Source organism: Nicotiana tomentosiformis, chromosome 3, assembly GCF_000390325.3.
Source record: "Nicotiana tomentosiformis chromosome 3, ASM39032v3, whole genome shotgun sequence".
Classification (NCBI taxonomy): domain Eukaryota; kingdom Viridiplantae; phylum Streptophyta; class Magnoliopsida; order Solanales; family Solanaceae; genus Nicotiana; species Nicotiana tomentosiformis.
Genome location: NC_090814.1, coordinates 123,427,256 through 123,443,484, shown reverse-complemented (window position 1 = coordinate 123,443,484; position 16,229 = coordinate 123,427,256).

Here is a 16,229-nt window from a genome sequence, read left to right as displayed (position 1 = left end):
AGCTCCGTTCACTAGGTTTGATGTTATTCGTCGCTTATACTTATTTGACGTTCGTCTGAGTTATTATACTTGTTCTTGGAGACTCATTTAATTGGAAATTTTGCATTAAAGGTTTATTCTTTCCTCTGTTCTTTTTATCTTATTTCATGTGATTTTATTTATTTGCCTTTAAAGTTTATAAATAATAATGTAAGTTAGTCCTTAAATGCTATATGCTTAATCATGTTTTTGAAAATATGGTATTCAAACTTGCTTTAAAGTTGGGAAGATTTGGATCCTAACAAGTTTGGGGTTCAATTGTTGGGTTGTAGGTTATTGGTATATGATGGTTTATTTATTCAAATATCTAAAATCATACACTTCTTTCACAAGTAATTCCATAATTCATAACCTTCACAATAATCTCAAACTTAGGAAAAAAACAAATCATGAATGCGCTAGAATGCTTTAGGCGTACTCTTAATTAATTGAATCATTGTGATTATGTATACGTTCGTGTGGCATAATTACAATTCCCAAAACTAAAATCAAGGTATGCGTTCGCGCAACTTTGGGCGAAACAACCTTAAATATAATAAAAATACTATTAATTGCGTGCATGTACACGTGACATGATTTTGGAACAATAAACAAAATAGATTCACATACGAGATTCATTTCAAAGATAATTTCATATTTTAATATAAAAACGGAAATATAAAACATGGAAACCAAGAAATCACAGTTTATCTAAAATTAATTCAAACCAAGTTGTAGTCAATAAAGCGACCGTGCTAGAACCACGGGACTCGGGGAATGCCTTACACCTTCTCCCCGGTCAATAAAATTCCTTACCCGAACTTTATTTTTGTAGACCAATAATAATAGAGTCAAACCTTCCTTTGACTAGGGATTCAAATAAAAGGTGACTTGGAACACCCAAAATATCAATTCCAAGTGGCGACTCTGTAAATAAAAATAATCCCTATTCAAATTTGTCACTTTAATTGAAAAAACTCTTTAACCCACAATAATTCATAACACATATATCTTTTGGGGCAAAAAGAGGTGTGACACCTATGGCGACTCTGCTAGGAAAAAGAACCCAGAACCTCTGGTTCAGGGTTCAAAATTCGAGTTTATAATATGATCTATACTTGGCTTTCTTGATTGTTGATATTACTGTGTTTGTGGGCCTAATGTGCTAATTGACGCTCATTTACCGCTTTGATATTATTTGAACTGTATAAACTACCTTCTTACGCCTCCCTTCCGAGTCTTCTGAATTTATGGTGCACACGTGCGCATGGCCCACTTTCTGTTAGAGGTCATACCAAATAGAACGAGGTTGGATCAACAACTAGACCGGGTAGACTTTCGTGCTCCCGGTACGTTGCCCCCACTTCGGCTCGAGCTGTCAGCTTGGGTAAGTCAGGTCTAAAACACTCCCCCAGGATTTTAAACATACAATAACATAGCCTCATGTCGGATTCCTAGTAGGAACGTTTGTTTGCATCATGTGCATTTGACTTTGGGGACTCAACACAGGGGTTGGGTCCGTCTAGGACAGGTGTACCCAAAAAATAAAAGACTATCCTGATACATCCTGCGTGCTATTTGTGCATTTATTTGTTTCGGCTTGCATGTTGATCGGCTTCTAGAATAGGGGAGAAAAATCAAGAAAAACCAAGAGCGGGGTAGGAAAAGAAAAATTCACCCGGTTCTGAAAAAACCGAGTTATTTGGAAAATTCTTAAACTCTGTCGAAATTTTGAAAAAAAAGAAAGAAAAAAAGAAAAGTCATTTCTAAATGAGTCAAAAAAATCATGTTTTCCCTGTTGTGTCAAAACTGACCGAATTACGCGTGCCTAATTCTCACCGGATGTGAGATACGTAGGCAAACCTCATCGGTTCCGGCAACAATTTATTTTTTTTAAAAAAAAATTCAAAAATATTTTTCTCTTTCCTTAATTCCATCTTTAGAATTCTTTCCTTAGAAAATCCAAAAAAAAAAAACTAAATCCAAAATTATTTTCTTTCTTTTCCGAAGTCTTTCATTCGATAAAAAAAAGAAAAAAATATTTTCAAATCAAAATCCAAAATATTTTCTTCCTAATTTAGAATTCCTTATTTTGAAAAAAATTTCAAAATTTCATAAAAGGAATAAACTCAAAAAACAATATTATTTAAAAGTCTTTATTAAAAAAAGAATGGGTCAATCTATTCCCGATCTTCTCGAACTACGTAAGATCTGATTCATGTGGCGTCATGATACATAGGCAATCCCCATCGGATTCGATCATAGCCATTAAATAAATCGAGTGAGAAAAAAGAAAAGAAAAGAAAAGAGTGACAAAAAAATAATAAAGAAAAAAAAAGAAAAAAAGAAAGAAAGCTAGAGTAAAAAATCCAAAAAGAGAACTCTGTGTCCAGAAAATCGCGTAATGTTTTTGTGAATATGCTATCAAATGGCATGGGCAAGTCACCAGGGTAAAGCCTAAAATGGACGAAGCATAAATGGCTACTGTTTTCCAACAGGCCCGAGATGCAGATTACTTCCAGAACATAATGTCCGCTATGGGTAATCCGTTCGCCGAGGCTATCAAAATTGGGGAGATGATAGAAAATGGTTTAAACACGGGCCGAATCTTGAGTCATACTGCCTTTAAGGCCACATCATAGGCCGTTCAGAGTGGTTTAGAGGGTTTGATGAACATAAATTGGAGAGATGAGGAATTTGATCCGGCACTGAAGGTCATTGCAGCCATTGCCGAGACAGAAGAAAAGCCGAAAAATGGTCGCCAAGCCTGAAAGTTTACCATCAGATAGGAGTTTCGGTAGCCAGTCTTGCTATCCTTTTTGCGTCCGGATTATCTCAGGGTGTGATCCGGATATTTTACTTTATTGTCTTACTTTCCGATGTAAACCCTTCTATCTTTAAAGTTAAAAAAAAAAACAAATGAAATTAATATTTCATTGTCCAAGAATGTCTCTTTTCTTAATTTTGTCACTTTTTCTTATTCTCTTTCCAGTTCTGTTAATGCAGATTTTAATAACATGACATACTTGCGGACTTCATACCTAGATCCTAAAACACTGTCAGACCTCAAAATAATGAATCAAGAAGCAGAATGTTTTGAAGACAAGGCTTATAAGAAAATAAATAGAAAATTGGAACGAAGTTGAGATTCCCTCTCTTCGGATCATTGTTGAAGCCGAGATTAAGGATAAAGATTGGGTCAAGAATCGATTTGAACAATTGACACTCATTGATAAAAAATGATTGGTCGCAGTTTGCCATGGGTAGTTGTACTAACAAAGAATGGCTCGTGTCTACAACAAGAAAGTGCGGCCCAAGAAATTTGAAAAAGGACAACTCATTCTAAGATGTATCCTCCCACCTCATGAAGAAGCTAAAGGAAAATTGATTCCAAATTGGAAAGGTCCATACATTGTAACGAGAGTACTGCAAAATGGAGCATTGTACCTGGGAAGAATTGAAGGAAATGACCTCGAGACAACTGTCAATGCAGACACGGTCAAAAGGTATTATGTTTGACCCTTTTACGCAACTTTAATGCTCTTTGATTGGGATGACGAAGGCTTTCATTCTTGATACCCAAACACTATAAATCCTTTGAGCCGGTTACCTTTTCTTCGATTACCCTCTTTGGAACCTGAAAGCGTTATTGCAAAAATAAATAAATAATAATAAAAAAAGAGACAAAAAAAAGAGAAAAAGAAAAAGAAATGAAAAGTGAAAAATGAGGAAAAAGGAAAGGAAAAAGAAAGAGAAGAAACCAAAACAGAAAAGAAAACCAAAACAAAAGAGAATAAAAAACAAAGTTCTCGTACTTGAACTACGTTCGACTTGATTACGAAAGGATACGTAGGCAGCCTCTCTCTGGGGTTCAGTCACACCAAAATAAAAATCTACATTTCCCCAAAAAAATGAAACTGAGGCAGATGTTACAATGGTTCGACGATGGTTTCGCTTTAAAGGTTCCAAAGTTGTAATTCAATCCAAATCCTTTTTACCCAAATCCTTTTCAAGTCCTTCCGATCAATCAACGAGAATGTTCAAGAATTGAAGGATACAGTTACTTGGATCTGATACAACAAAATGAGAGAAGTAAAATTAGAGAGTCTTATTGGTGAAAACCCTCACGGGCACTGCAAGACGATGGTGAGTAAAGAAATCAAAATGAGAGTCTTGTTAGTGAAAACTCGTAAAGAGCACTATAAGGCGATGGCGAGAAGAGAAATGAGAGAGGTCAGTTTGTGAAAACTCGCAAAGGGCCCCATTGATCGAAAAGAGGATCCTCACACCCATTGGCATTGACACAGTCCTAGGCAAGGTTTCTCGGTTTCAAGGCAAAAGTTGTGATGAATTTTGAGAGTCGTACAATGGACACAGATCGAGCATCCAATCCAAAAGGCATGTCATATTCATTGAAGTCCGTATATACTCCAGATAAGTCCTTCTTTCCTTCCACCGAAAGGGATATCTCTTGTCTAAATTCGTTGTCCATTCCATTGTTTGTTGTTCTTTGAATCCCTTTCGGTCTAACTCTGTTCCAAAACTAAGGCAAAGAAGGGATAGCAAGACTGATTTACAGGGTTTTTGTTTGATACAAGCTAATATTCAAGAGGCACCCAGCCTTGGTAGGGGCATCAAGTCAACTCTGATTGTCCATGGTGGCTGATGCTTTGAAATAAAAAACTCTCGGAAGGAGGAAATCAAATTGAAAATGCCTACAAGGCAAAATGAAGTTGAATAGGTTAAGTACCAAGTGGCTAAACTCTCGAAAGGTTAAGTACCAATTGGCTAACCGTTTTGGCAAAGTTTGAAAAGCCAAAGGTTCCCCAATGCTTTGAAATTGAAAGTTTTGGAGGAAAGAAGTCGAAAGTGAAATGCCACAAAGGAAAAATAAAGTTGAAAATGTTAAGTCCCATGCAATCAACCGTCATGTAAAAGTTTGAAAAGTCAAAGGCTCTCCGCGGCCAGAAATGCAAGTGGTATTCATGAAACATCTAGTGGCAAGTTGAAATCATCATAAAAAAAGATGGGCACAAAGCCAAGCTGCCAAAGATATCAAGGCCACAAATCGACCACCACTTTTAAAACTCACAATTTTTCTTTGTTTGGAGCTGGAATAAAGGAGTGCAGAATAGCGATTCCTAAAGGACGAATGTCACCAAAGGTAACTTTCCTCAAAATCTCCACTTTCCTTTATTTTTAGCATGCATCACTACTGCTCATACCTCTCATTTTCGTAGCTTAACTCAGGTAGAACCTTTTCGCCTTGGGGGATCCAACTCATAGTTTTCGGGTAGAAGTACTCTTCGCCCAGGCTAATTTTTTGTAGCTTAACCCAAGTAGAACCTTTTTGCCTCGGGGGATCCAGCTCATAGTTCCGAGTAGAAGTACTCTTCACCCAGGCTATTTTTTGTAGCTTAACCCAGGTAGAACCTTTTCGCCTAGGGAGATCCAGCTCATAGTTCCAGGTAGAATCGCTCAAGCTGTTTTTCGTAGCTTAACCCAGGTAGAACCTTTTCGCCTAGGGGGATCCAGCTCATAGTTCCGGGTAGAAGTACTCTTCGCCCAGGCTGTTTTTCGTAGCTTAACCCAGGTAGAACCGTTTCGCCTAAGGGGATCCAACTCATAGTTTTCGGGTAGAAGTACTCTTCACTTAGGATGTTTTACGTAGCTTAACCCAAGTAGAACCTTTTCGCCTAGGGGGATCTAGCTCATAGTTTCCGGGTAGAAGTATTCTTCGCTCAGGATGTTTTACGTAGCTTAACCCAGGTAGAACCTTTTCGCCTAGGGGGATCCAGCTTATAGTTCCGGGTAGAAGTACTCTTCGCCCAAGCTGTTTTTCATAGCTTAACCCAGGTAGAACCTTTTCGCCTAGGGGGATCCAGCTCATAGTTCCGGGTAGAAGTACTCTTCGCCCAAGATGTTTTTCGTAGCTTAACCCAGGTAGAACTTTTTCGCCTAGGGGGATCCAGCTCATAGTTCCGCGTAGAAGTACTATTCGCTCGGGCTGTTTTTCGTAGCTTAACCTAGGTAGAACTTTTTCGCCTAGGGAGATCCAGGTCATAGTTCCGGGTAGAAGTACTCTTCGCCCAGGTTGTTTTACATAGCTTAACCCAGGTAGAACCGTTTTGCCTAGGGAGATCCAGCTCATAGTTCCGGGTAGAACTACTCTTCGCCCAGGTTGTTTTATGTAGCTTAACGAAGGTAGAACCTTTTTGCCTAGGGGGATACAACTCATAGTTCCGGGTAGAAGTACTCTTCGCTCAGGTTGTTTTACGTAGATTAACCCAGGTAGAACCTTTTCGCCTAGGGGGATCCAACTCATATTTCAGGGTAGAAGTACTCTTCACTCAGGTTGTTTTACGTAGCTTAACCCATGTAGAACCTTTTCTCCTAGGGGGATCTAGCTTATAGTTTCGGGTAGAAGTACTCTTCGCCCAAACTCGCTTTTCGCAGTTTAACCCAGGTAGAACCTTTTCGCCTAGGGGGATCCAGCTCATAGTTCCAAGTAGAAGTACTCTTCGCTCAGGTTATTTTATGTAGCTTAACCCAGGTAGAATCTTTTTGCCAAGGGAGATCCAACTCATATTTCCGGGTAGAAGTACTCTTCCCTCAGGATGTTTTACGTAGCTTAACCCATGTAGAAACTTTTTGCCTAGGGACATCCAGCTCATAGTTCCGGGTAGAAGTACTTTTCACCCAAGCTCGCTTTTCGCAGTTTAACCCAGGTAGAACCTTTTTGCCCAGGGGATTCATTTTTATTTTAGTAATACAGGGCACCAACCCGTAGTTACATTTCTTTTCTGTAATATAGGGTGCCATCCCCTGGTTACATTTCCTTACCAGTATCAGGGTATACCAATCCCTAGTCGCTTTTTCCAATATAGCATCTCCACTCCCTAGTTTCTTTCATTTTAGACATAGGGTCTCCATTCCCTAGTCTCTGATTTTTTCGGGGTACACCATTCCCGACCTTTTATTGCTTTCAATAAAGAAGTAGTTTAGAATTTTGTTACAATAACTCACGAAATTTTTCTAGTGCAAAGTGGGGCAGAAAAATTTCGTTCGTTTGTTTGTTTTGGTGTCTGAGTAGGTTTTACCTCGAGGCACAGGGTTCGAGATGGCCAAAAGAAGTCTCAATTTAGAATAAAAGAAAATAAAAAATAGGTGAATCCAAAATGCAAAAGCAGTTGAAAAGATGTGGAATGCTCAAGACATGACTAAAGCCACGAGCATTGGAGTCCCGTTTTGATTAGAAGAAGCTATAGAACAATGAACTAGCACCTACAACTAGCGAGCATCAAGGTTTAGATCAGAGTCTACATGAAAAGACAGTCAAGACTCAAGATCAAGTTTCAGAAGACTCATAGATAGGAATCTTGTAAGTCATAGTTGATAGGCTTGTTGAGTTTCTTTTTTATTTTGATATAATAGCAGGACCGCGGACTGGAGCCTCGACGGAACCTTACTCGACTCCTCAACTCATCATTCCACCATTCTCCTTGAACTACACGTGACCTGATTCCCCTATAACCCAGGATATGTAGGCTGTCCAAAATCAGGACTCGGTTGCACCCTTTCTTTTATTTCTTTTCCTTTTGAATAACAGTTTGGTAAAAAATTAGTCACATGGTTCACCTAGTCTTTTCCTGAAAACTCTTCATGTTTCCAAGCAAAGAGGGGCAACTATCAGCACCTAATTTTTAAATATATTTAATTTTTATCACCTTATACTATGTAAATATGTTTAGAAATTTAATATATATATTTTTTTAGCTTTGTTATATTGTTTTTGTATAGGGTAAGAATTATAAATAATTTAAAAGGTCAAATTATTACTATTAGTATTATTTTTATTTTTATTTTTTATCTTTATTTTAAATAAAATAAATTTAAAAAAAAGCAAAAAAACAAATTCAAATGGGAATAAAATAATAGAAAAATTAAAAGTATGGAATCAAAAAGTAGGTGAAAATTGTTTTTTTTTAAAAGTAAAAGAAAGTGGAAAATTTAAAAAATAAAAGTAAAAGAATGTGGAAATTAAAAAAATGAAAAATAAAAGAAAGTTGGAATTAAAAAATAAAAGTAAAGGTAGCTGAATTTTGTTTTAGAAAAAGTAAAAGAAAGTAGAAATTTAAAAAAAGAAAAATAAAATAAGTGAAAAATAAAAAAAAGTGGGAAATTAAAAAATAAAAGTAAAGGAAAGTGGGAAATTATTTTTTTTAAAAAAGAAGAAAAATGGAAAGTGGGAATTTGTTTTAATTAAAAAATAATAAAATAAAAAATAATAAATATAAAAATCTGAAAAAAATTCCGATTTTTTTTAGATAAATAGAAGAGAAATGTGAGGAGAAAGAGAGAGAGAGAAAAAAAGAAGGGAGGAGGGAATTGAGAGAAATTATTTTTCTTCTTCTACGCTAAGAAAATTTCTACTCGTGTCATTCTTTCTTCGTCTTCCTTTCGAAAAAATCCAGCAAGTCATCACCCAAAACCCAACAAAAATACTTCATAACATTCCTTTTTACACGCCAAAAAGTGGAGTCAATAGTCGAGGTCGAGGATTCCGTTGGAGCTCCATTCACTAGGTTTGATGTTATTCGTCGCTTATGCTTTTTCGACGTTCGTCTGAGTTATTGTACCTATTCTTGGAGACTCATTTAATTGGAAATTTTGCATTAAATATTTATTCTTCCCTATGTTCTTTTTATCTTATTTCATGTGATTTTATTTATTTGCCTTTAAACTTTATAAATAATAATGTAAGTTAGTCCTTAAATATTATATGCTTAATCATGTTTTTGGAAATATAGTATTCAAACTTGCTTTAAAATTGGAAAGATTTGGACCCTAACAAGTTTGGGCTTCTATTGTTGGGTTGTAGGTTATTGGTATATGATGGTTTATTTATTCAAATATCTAAAATCATACACTTCTTTCACAAGTAATTCCATAATTCATGACCTTCACAATAATCTCAAACTTAGAAAAAAAATAAATCATGAATGTGCTAGAATGCTTTAGGCGTACTATTAATTAATTGAATCATCGTGATTATGTATACGTTCGCGTGACATAATTACGATTCCCAAAACTAAAATCAAGGTATGCGTTCGCGCAACTTTGGGCGAAACAACCTTAAATATAATAAAAATACTATTAATTGCGTGCACGTACACATGACATAATTTTGGCACAATAAACAAAGCAGATTCACACACGAGATTCATTTAAAAGATAATTCCATATTTTAATATAAAAGCGGACATATAAAACATGGAAATTAATAAATCACAGTTTATCTAAAATTAATTCAAGCCAAGTTGTAGTCAATAAAGCGACCGTGCTAGAACCACGTGACTCGGGGAATACCTTATACCTTTTCACCGGTCAACAAAATTTCTTATACAGACTTTATTTTCGCAGACCAATAATAATAGAGTCAAACCTTCCTTTGACTAGGGATTCAAATAAAAGGTGACTTGGAACACCCAAAAAATCAATTCCAAGTGGCGACTCTGTAAATAAAATAATCCCTATTTAAATTTGTCACTTTAATTAGAAAAACTCTTTAACCCACAACAATCCATAACACATATATGTTTTGGGGCAAAAAGAGGTGTGACAACTAAATTTAAAAAGAAAAATCTTAAAAAAATAAAAGAATTCCAAACAATAGATTAAACTATATATGTTATTCTCTTATGAAAATTTTAACTATAAAATTAAACTCATAATCTAATTTGAAAATAAAAGGAGAAAAAAATAATTTTGTTGTACGTATAATACAAAATAACAACTATTAAAAATGTCGGTAGATTTTTTAACGAAATAATAAAAGGCTTCTCTTTTTTTTTTTAATTTTAAATGAATTCAAAATTCATAATTTTCTAATAAATATTAAATTATTTTAATTACATTGAAAAGTAATTATAAATAATTAAAGTATTTATATTTAAATTCTTAAACCAAATAATGAAAAGAAAAGAAAAATAAAAAAAAATAGAAAAACAAAATAATGCTAGTGGAAGGAATCAAACCCTGGACCTCAAGCACCCAACACTCTACTCCTCTATTGGTACATTAAATTCTATTTATCTGCTTTTCTTGCGCCATGTGGATTCAAATATAGCACCCTTTTAAAGGGCGCTATACCTTAACGGGCAAACGACCGTTAAGGTATAACGCCCTTTAAAAGGGAGTTATATATAAAAAGATCACTATGTTTTTTTCCACACATTTTGATTCTTTGAATCCAAAAGAATCACATTTTGATTGTGGACTCCCTACTTTCTCCTAATAGATCACTATTGTCAATTGACAGCACATTCCAAGTTTTGGTGGGCCATATATGGCATATTTCAGATGTTACGTCTAATGTGAGCGTCTGTTTGGCTGTTGAAAAGTGAAAATACAGATCAAAAGGTGTACCGAGAATGGCAACCCTAGTTATTTCAAGTCTTTTAACTAATTTATTTTTATATTCTATTCAATTAACGTTATTAAGAGAAATCAATCTAGTCTTACAAGTTGTGTCTTGTCCCGATACACTAGTTTGAGGCTTTCTAAGTTTATATTACAGTATTATCTAAGTTTAGTGCCTATTCAAAAATATTAAATTCAGTTGAATTCATAGTATATATATATATATATATATATATATATATATATATATATATATATATATATATATATAATGCCACCGACAATGTAATTAGAAAGTAGATTTGGAGGTCGAGTTGTTATCGGAACCCGACAAAATTTTCATGAAATCCGAACACTCATTCCGATACGAGTTCAACCATACCAATTTTATCGAATTCCAATAACAACTCGACCTCCAAATCTTAATTTTTCGTTTTCAAATCCCTAAGTTCAAACCCCCGATTTACACCTCAAAAACATGTAATCTAATCGGATTATTCGATGATAATGCAATATTATGGAGTAGAAATGATCACAAGGGACTTACCTCAAGTTTTTCCGTGAAAACCTTGCTCAACAATCGCCCAACCCGAGCTTGAAATGCCCAAAAATGGCAAAAGCTCGGAACCCCTCTGTTTTTGTATTGCCCAGGGGTTTTCGCATCCGCGGTGATTTCTTCGCACCTGCGGTAAATTTTTCGCACCCGCGGTAAATTTTTCGCACCCATGGCCTTCGCATCCGCGGCCAATTTCTCGCGCAGGTGTGATCACACCAGCAGCCCAGCTGCTTCAGCTCCTCCTCCAAATCCAAATTCGATCCGTTAAGCATCCGAAACTCAACCGAGGTCCTCGGGACCCCGTCCGAACATACCAACAAGTTCCATAACATAGCACGGACCTACTTGAGGCCTCAAATCATATCAAACAATATCAAAATGACGAATCGCACCTCAAATCAAAATCTATGAACTTTGAACTTTCAAATTCTATATCTTGTGCCGAAACATAACAAATCAATCCGGAATGACTTCAAATTTTGCACACAAATCATAAATGACATAGCGGACCTATTCAAATTTTCAGAATCGGATTCCGACCTCGATATCAAAAAGTCAACCCCCCAGTCAAACTTTTCAAAAATTTAACTTTCGGCATTTCAAACTTAATTCTACTACAGACCTCCAAATAATTTTTCCGACACGTTGCTAAGTCCAAAATTACCACACGGATCTATTGCCATCATCAAAATTTCATTCTGGGGTCGTTTTCTCCAAAGTCAACTCTCCGGTCAACTCTTTCCATTTAAGTTTCAAATTAAGGATTGTTCGTTTAATTTAATTCCGAATCTTTAGTAAATCAAACTCGACCACACCCGCAGGTCATAATACATATTGCGAAGCTGCTCGAGACCTTAAGTCATTGAACAGGGCATAAATTTTTAAAATGACAATTCGGGTCGTTACAATGCTGTTCGTCTTTTTTACCCTTTAAAAATAGAGTTCGTACTAGATAAAGTAGTCATTTAATTATTTTTCTAATATTTATTATGAATAGTCATATATATATATTTTCCAAATATTCAGTATTTCAAAATCAATTATATAAATTCTTTCCTTATTTGGATTGTGTAAAATAGTTATAACTCTTTCCTACGATAACTACAAGAAACCTAAGCACAATTAAAACTAAACATCATTATTAAAAAGCTTTCTATGTTACTACATTTGGGACATGAATAGGAGCCCTAAGACAACTTATCAAGACTATTGATGTGTAGATCGTGGGTGGTTAACGTGAGTTTGTATATTTTTCATGCCTTTGTTTTTTAGAATTTTTGGTGTTCCTTTTGCTTTTTTAACCTTTGAAATAAAGAGGGAGTTTTTGAATTTTATGAGCTCACTTATTACAAATACCTTGATGTTTGCTCTCCGCTTTGTTTCTTCGTTGTATAATGCCTTCTTCTTATCTTCTATATATATATATATATATATATATATATATATATATATATATATATATATATATATATATATATATATATACCTTACAACTGGATCCATGCATCCAATAAATGATTTTGAACTTGATTATGATAATTAGAAGCAAAAATTTAATAAAGATGAAGATCCATCTCCACTTCCACTTAGAAGAAGAAAGAAGAATAAAGCTTAAAGGACTCCACTGAAGAAGAAAGAACGAAAATCTTTTTACCCTTTTATAAATAGAGTTCACACTAGACAAATAGTCATTTAATTATTTTAAAATAATTATTTAATTATTTTTGTAATATCTAAAATTTTGAAATCAACTAAATTTGTGTATTAAATACTTGTTTATTTAAAAGAAAATAATATAACCGATTTATAAAAGAAAAATAAATAAATAGGGAATAAGATTGAAATTAATATTTAAGTTGACACGGTAAATTTAATTTGTAAAAGAAAAATAATACTAACAATTTTGAACACTTTTATCTTTGAGATCTTTTACAATCTATTGGTTATAGGAGGTTACTTTCTGAGACTTCCCCTGAATAAGAGCCACCTTTATAGTTAATAAATTAGGGTTATCACCTTGTACACGAAAAATTAATTTTTATGGGGTAGAGTTTCTTCCTTTGTATTGAATTAGTTAAATAGATCAACAATTATCATTCTCAAATTTACAGTTTTCTCCTTAGCTTTTATTTTATAACAGAAATACAAATATTTAATATATTATGTACATAAATTTTTAAAATTTATACTCACGATACACGCGCAACACGCATACACTAAAACTAGTCCAATTAAAATCTTCAAATCTACTTAAGTGTAGCGCCCTTCGGGCAGGAGATACATGGCAACGATTTTGCAAATACACCGTACTCCGGCATGGGGCCAAGCCCAACCAATAATGAAGGATAAGAAGAGTAAGACATCGTTTTTTCTTTAAAGCAAAAAATCGAAACGAGAAAAACAAAAAAGGCGACGTCATTTCTTATTTATTAATGAAAACGATAAAAGTAACTGTGTACGGGTAAAATCGGGGACACTGTTGTCCCCGATTCCCTAATAAAGAGATGAGAGGGAAGCACGATCCAACGCAACTTCAAGCGAAGCCAAAGGGTCCCTCATATCAGAGCTCGGGAGGGATGAACGATGTATCTGGGATCGGGCGCGGTTAAACAACGGATCAGGGCCAAGTACCATTTCGAGACCGCGGGAAAAAGTTAACGGTTGAGCATGACAAGTAAGTAGCCGTGATATTCACCCTCAACTGGATATTAGAGCGCAAATTCCATCTGATATCAACTGCGGATCGACATTTATGGAAAAGAAAGATTTTTATCTTATTTAGACTTGTACTAGGATTGAAATTCTCCTACTATACAAAGGGAGGAAGAAAATTTTCATTTGGACACACTGTTAACACGCATATCAAAGCAATAAAAGTTCATTTTTGTCTTCTAGCTATTATCCAAAGTATTCTTCAGTTACTCTCTTATTTAATTACAATCGAGCCCATATCGAGGGTTCGATCGAGGCCGAATTTCAGTGTTCAACTTAAGACTAGACTTGATTGTTTATTCTTTCTCTAATCTTATTATTTGCTGTTATTAGGTCATTTGTATTGAATTAAATCACGTATCCCTTAAACATCATAAAAATTTAATTGTCACTCATTTTAAAGGGTAAACAGTTTGGCGCCCACCGTGGGACAAAAGATAATAGTGATGATTTGGTAAGAATCTCCATAACACACCCTATTTTATACTTGTTTGTTGAAGTTTTGATTTCAGGTTAACCTAAGGATGTCAAATTCCCAGTCTGCTCACTTGAACGTTGATGCCGAGTCAGGCTACTACGACGAAAATAATAACATGGTACTTAGCAATGAAGTGCCCCATGTTGATCCTAATGGTGTCCTAGTCTCTGACCCGGTCGACGCTAACTCATAAGTTGCCATCAATATCAATCTACCAATCGACCCCGAAAACAGCATTCGCGGGGCACCCCGGTCACCGGCTCGAGAGGCACCCGAAGGGGAAGGTGATGGGGTTAGCTTGCGATGCACAGTTGCAGATGTAGAGTCACGTCCCTAACAGGAACGAGCCCGAGAAGATCAGGGAAAAAACTCAAAGGGATGATCAAGATGCCGTGGAACCGTATGAAATCGGGCCCGGGGAAACTTTTGAGGTGATGAAGATGCTCGAGGCATTGACAAAGTGGGTGGAGTCTGGCGAGAAAAAGATAGATGCCAATGACAAGAAGGTGGAAATTTATAACTCCAGGGTCGATCAAATCCCGGAGCACCCCAAATATTGAAGGGGCTAAATTCCAAAAAATTCATTCAGAAGCCTTTTCCCCTGAGCACGGCACCGAAGCCGATCCTGAAGAGATTTCAAATGATCAAGTGACCTCCTATACGTGCGCGATCAAGGGGAATGACCTGGAAGATGACGAGATCGAGTTGGTTTTATTGAAAAGATTTGGGAAAAGCTTGTCCAATGGAGCAATGATATGGTATCATAACCTGCCTCTGAATTCTATTGATTCATTTTCTATGCTTGCAGATGCTTTCATAAAGGCCCATGCGGGCGCCATCGAGGTCGAGACGAAGAAGTCAGGCCTTTTCAAAGTCAAGCAAATGGATAGTGAGATTCTTAGGGAGTTCATATCGAGGTTCCAAATGGAACGAATAGACTTGCCCCCGGTCACGGATGATTTGTCCGTTCAGGCATTTACTCAAGGGTTCAACCCCCGAAGTTCTGTGGTTTCTCAATGATCGAAGCAAAACTTGGTGGAGTACCTGGTGTCTCCTGGGCCGACGTCCATAACAGGTATCAATCGAAGATCAGAGTTGAGGACGATCAACTAGACCCCCCCTCGGGGTCTGTTTACCCCAACAGAGAAAATGACAGGTCAAACAGAATCATCAACCAAGAGACAAGGCAGATCCGAGATCGATACTAGAAGTACAGTGCGGATCGGAGGGTAAACGAATCCGGTCACTACCTGACAATAAACGATAGGAGAAGTGATCAAGGACCGAGCAGCCGAGGAGTGATGAGCAAAAGCGGTTTTGACAGGTCACTCGGAGGTAGGGAAGCGCCGAGATTATCGGAATACAATTTCAACGTAGATCCTGCAAGTATAATGTCGGCTATAGGACGCATCAAAGAAACCAAGTGGTCTAGACTACTGCAATCCGATCCTGTCCAGAGGGATCTTAACTTGGTGTGTAAGCACCACGGTACTCACAGTCATAGGACAGAAAATTATCGACAACTGAGGGAAGAAGTGGCTCGATTATTCAACAATGGGAACATTCGTGAATTCTTAAGTGAACAGGCTAAAAATCATTTCCTAAATAGGGATGTCAACAAACAAGTTGAACAGGAGGAGCCCCAGCATGTGATCAACATGATCATTGTGGGTGGATATCCCAGGCCAATGATAATATGTACCAAAGTTTCTATCACAAGGGAGAAACACACCTGGGATTATTGATCGAGTCCAAGCCTGCACTACTATTGAGTAGCGAGGATGGTCGATGTAGTTTTACCCAACAAGGTCATCGAATCTACATGGAGTAAATTGATTTGGAATTAGGTTTATATCTAAGTCTAGATGCGTGTTTTATTCCTAATTACGCTTCCACACATTTTGGTTTTGATTCTGCTTCTAATTATATTCTATTGTATGCAATGATTAAAGCTAAGTACAATATTTTTGATGTTGGTTTTCAAGTGTTTAAAAGGACTAGGGTAGTGACTTCCGCCTGGGTTGACATCTAACGGGTAGTAAG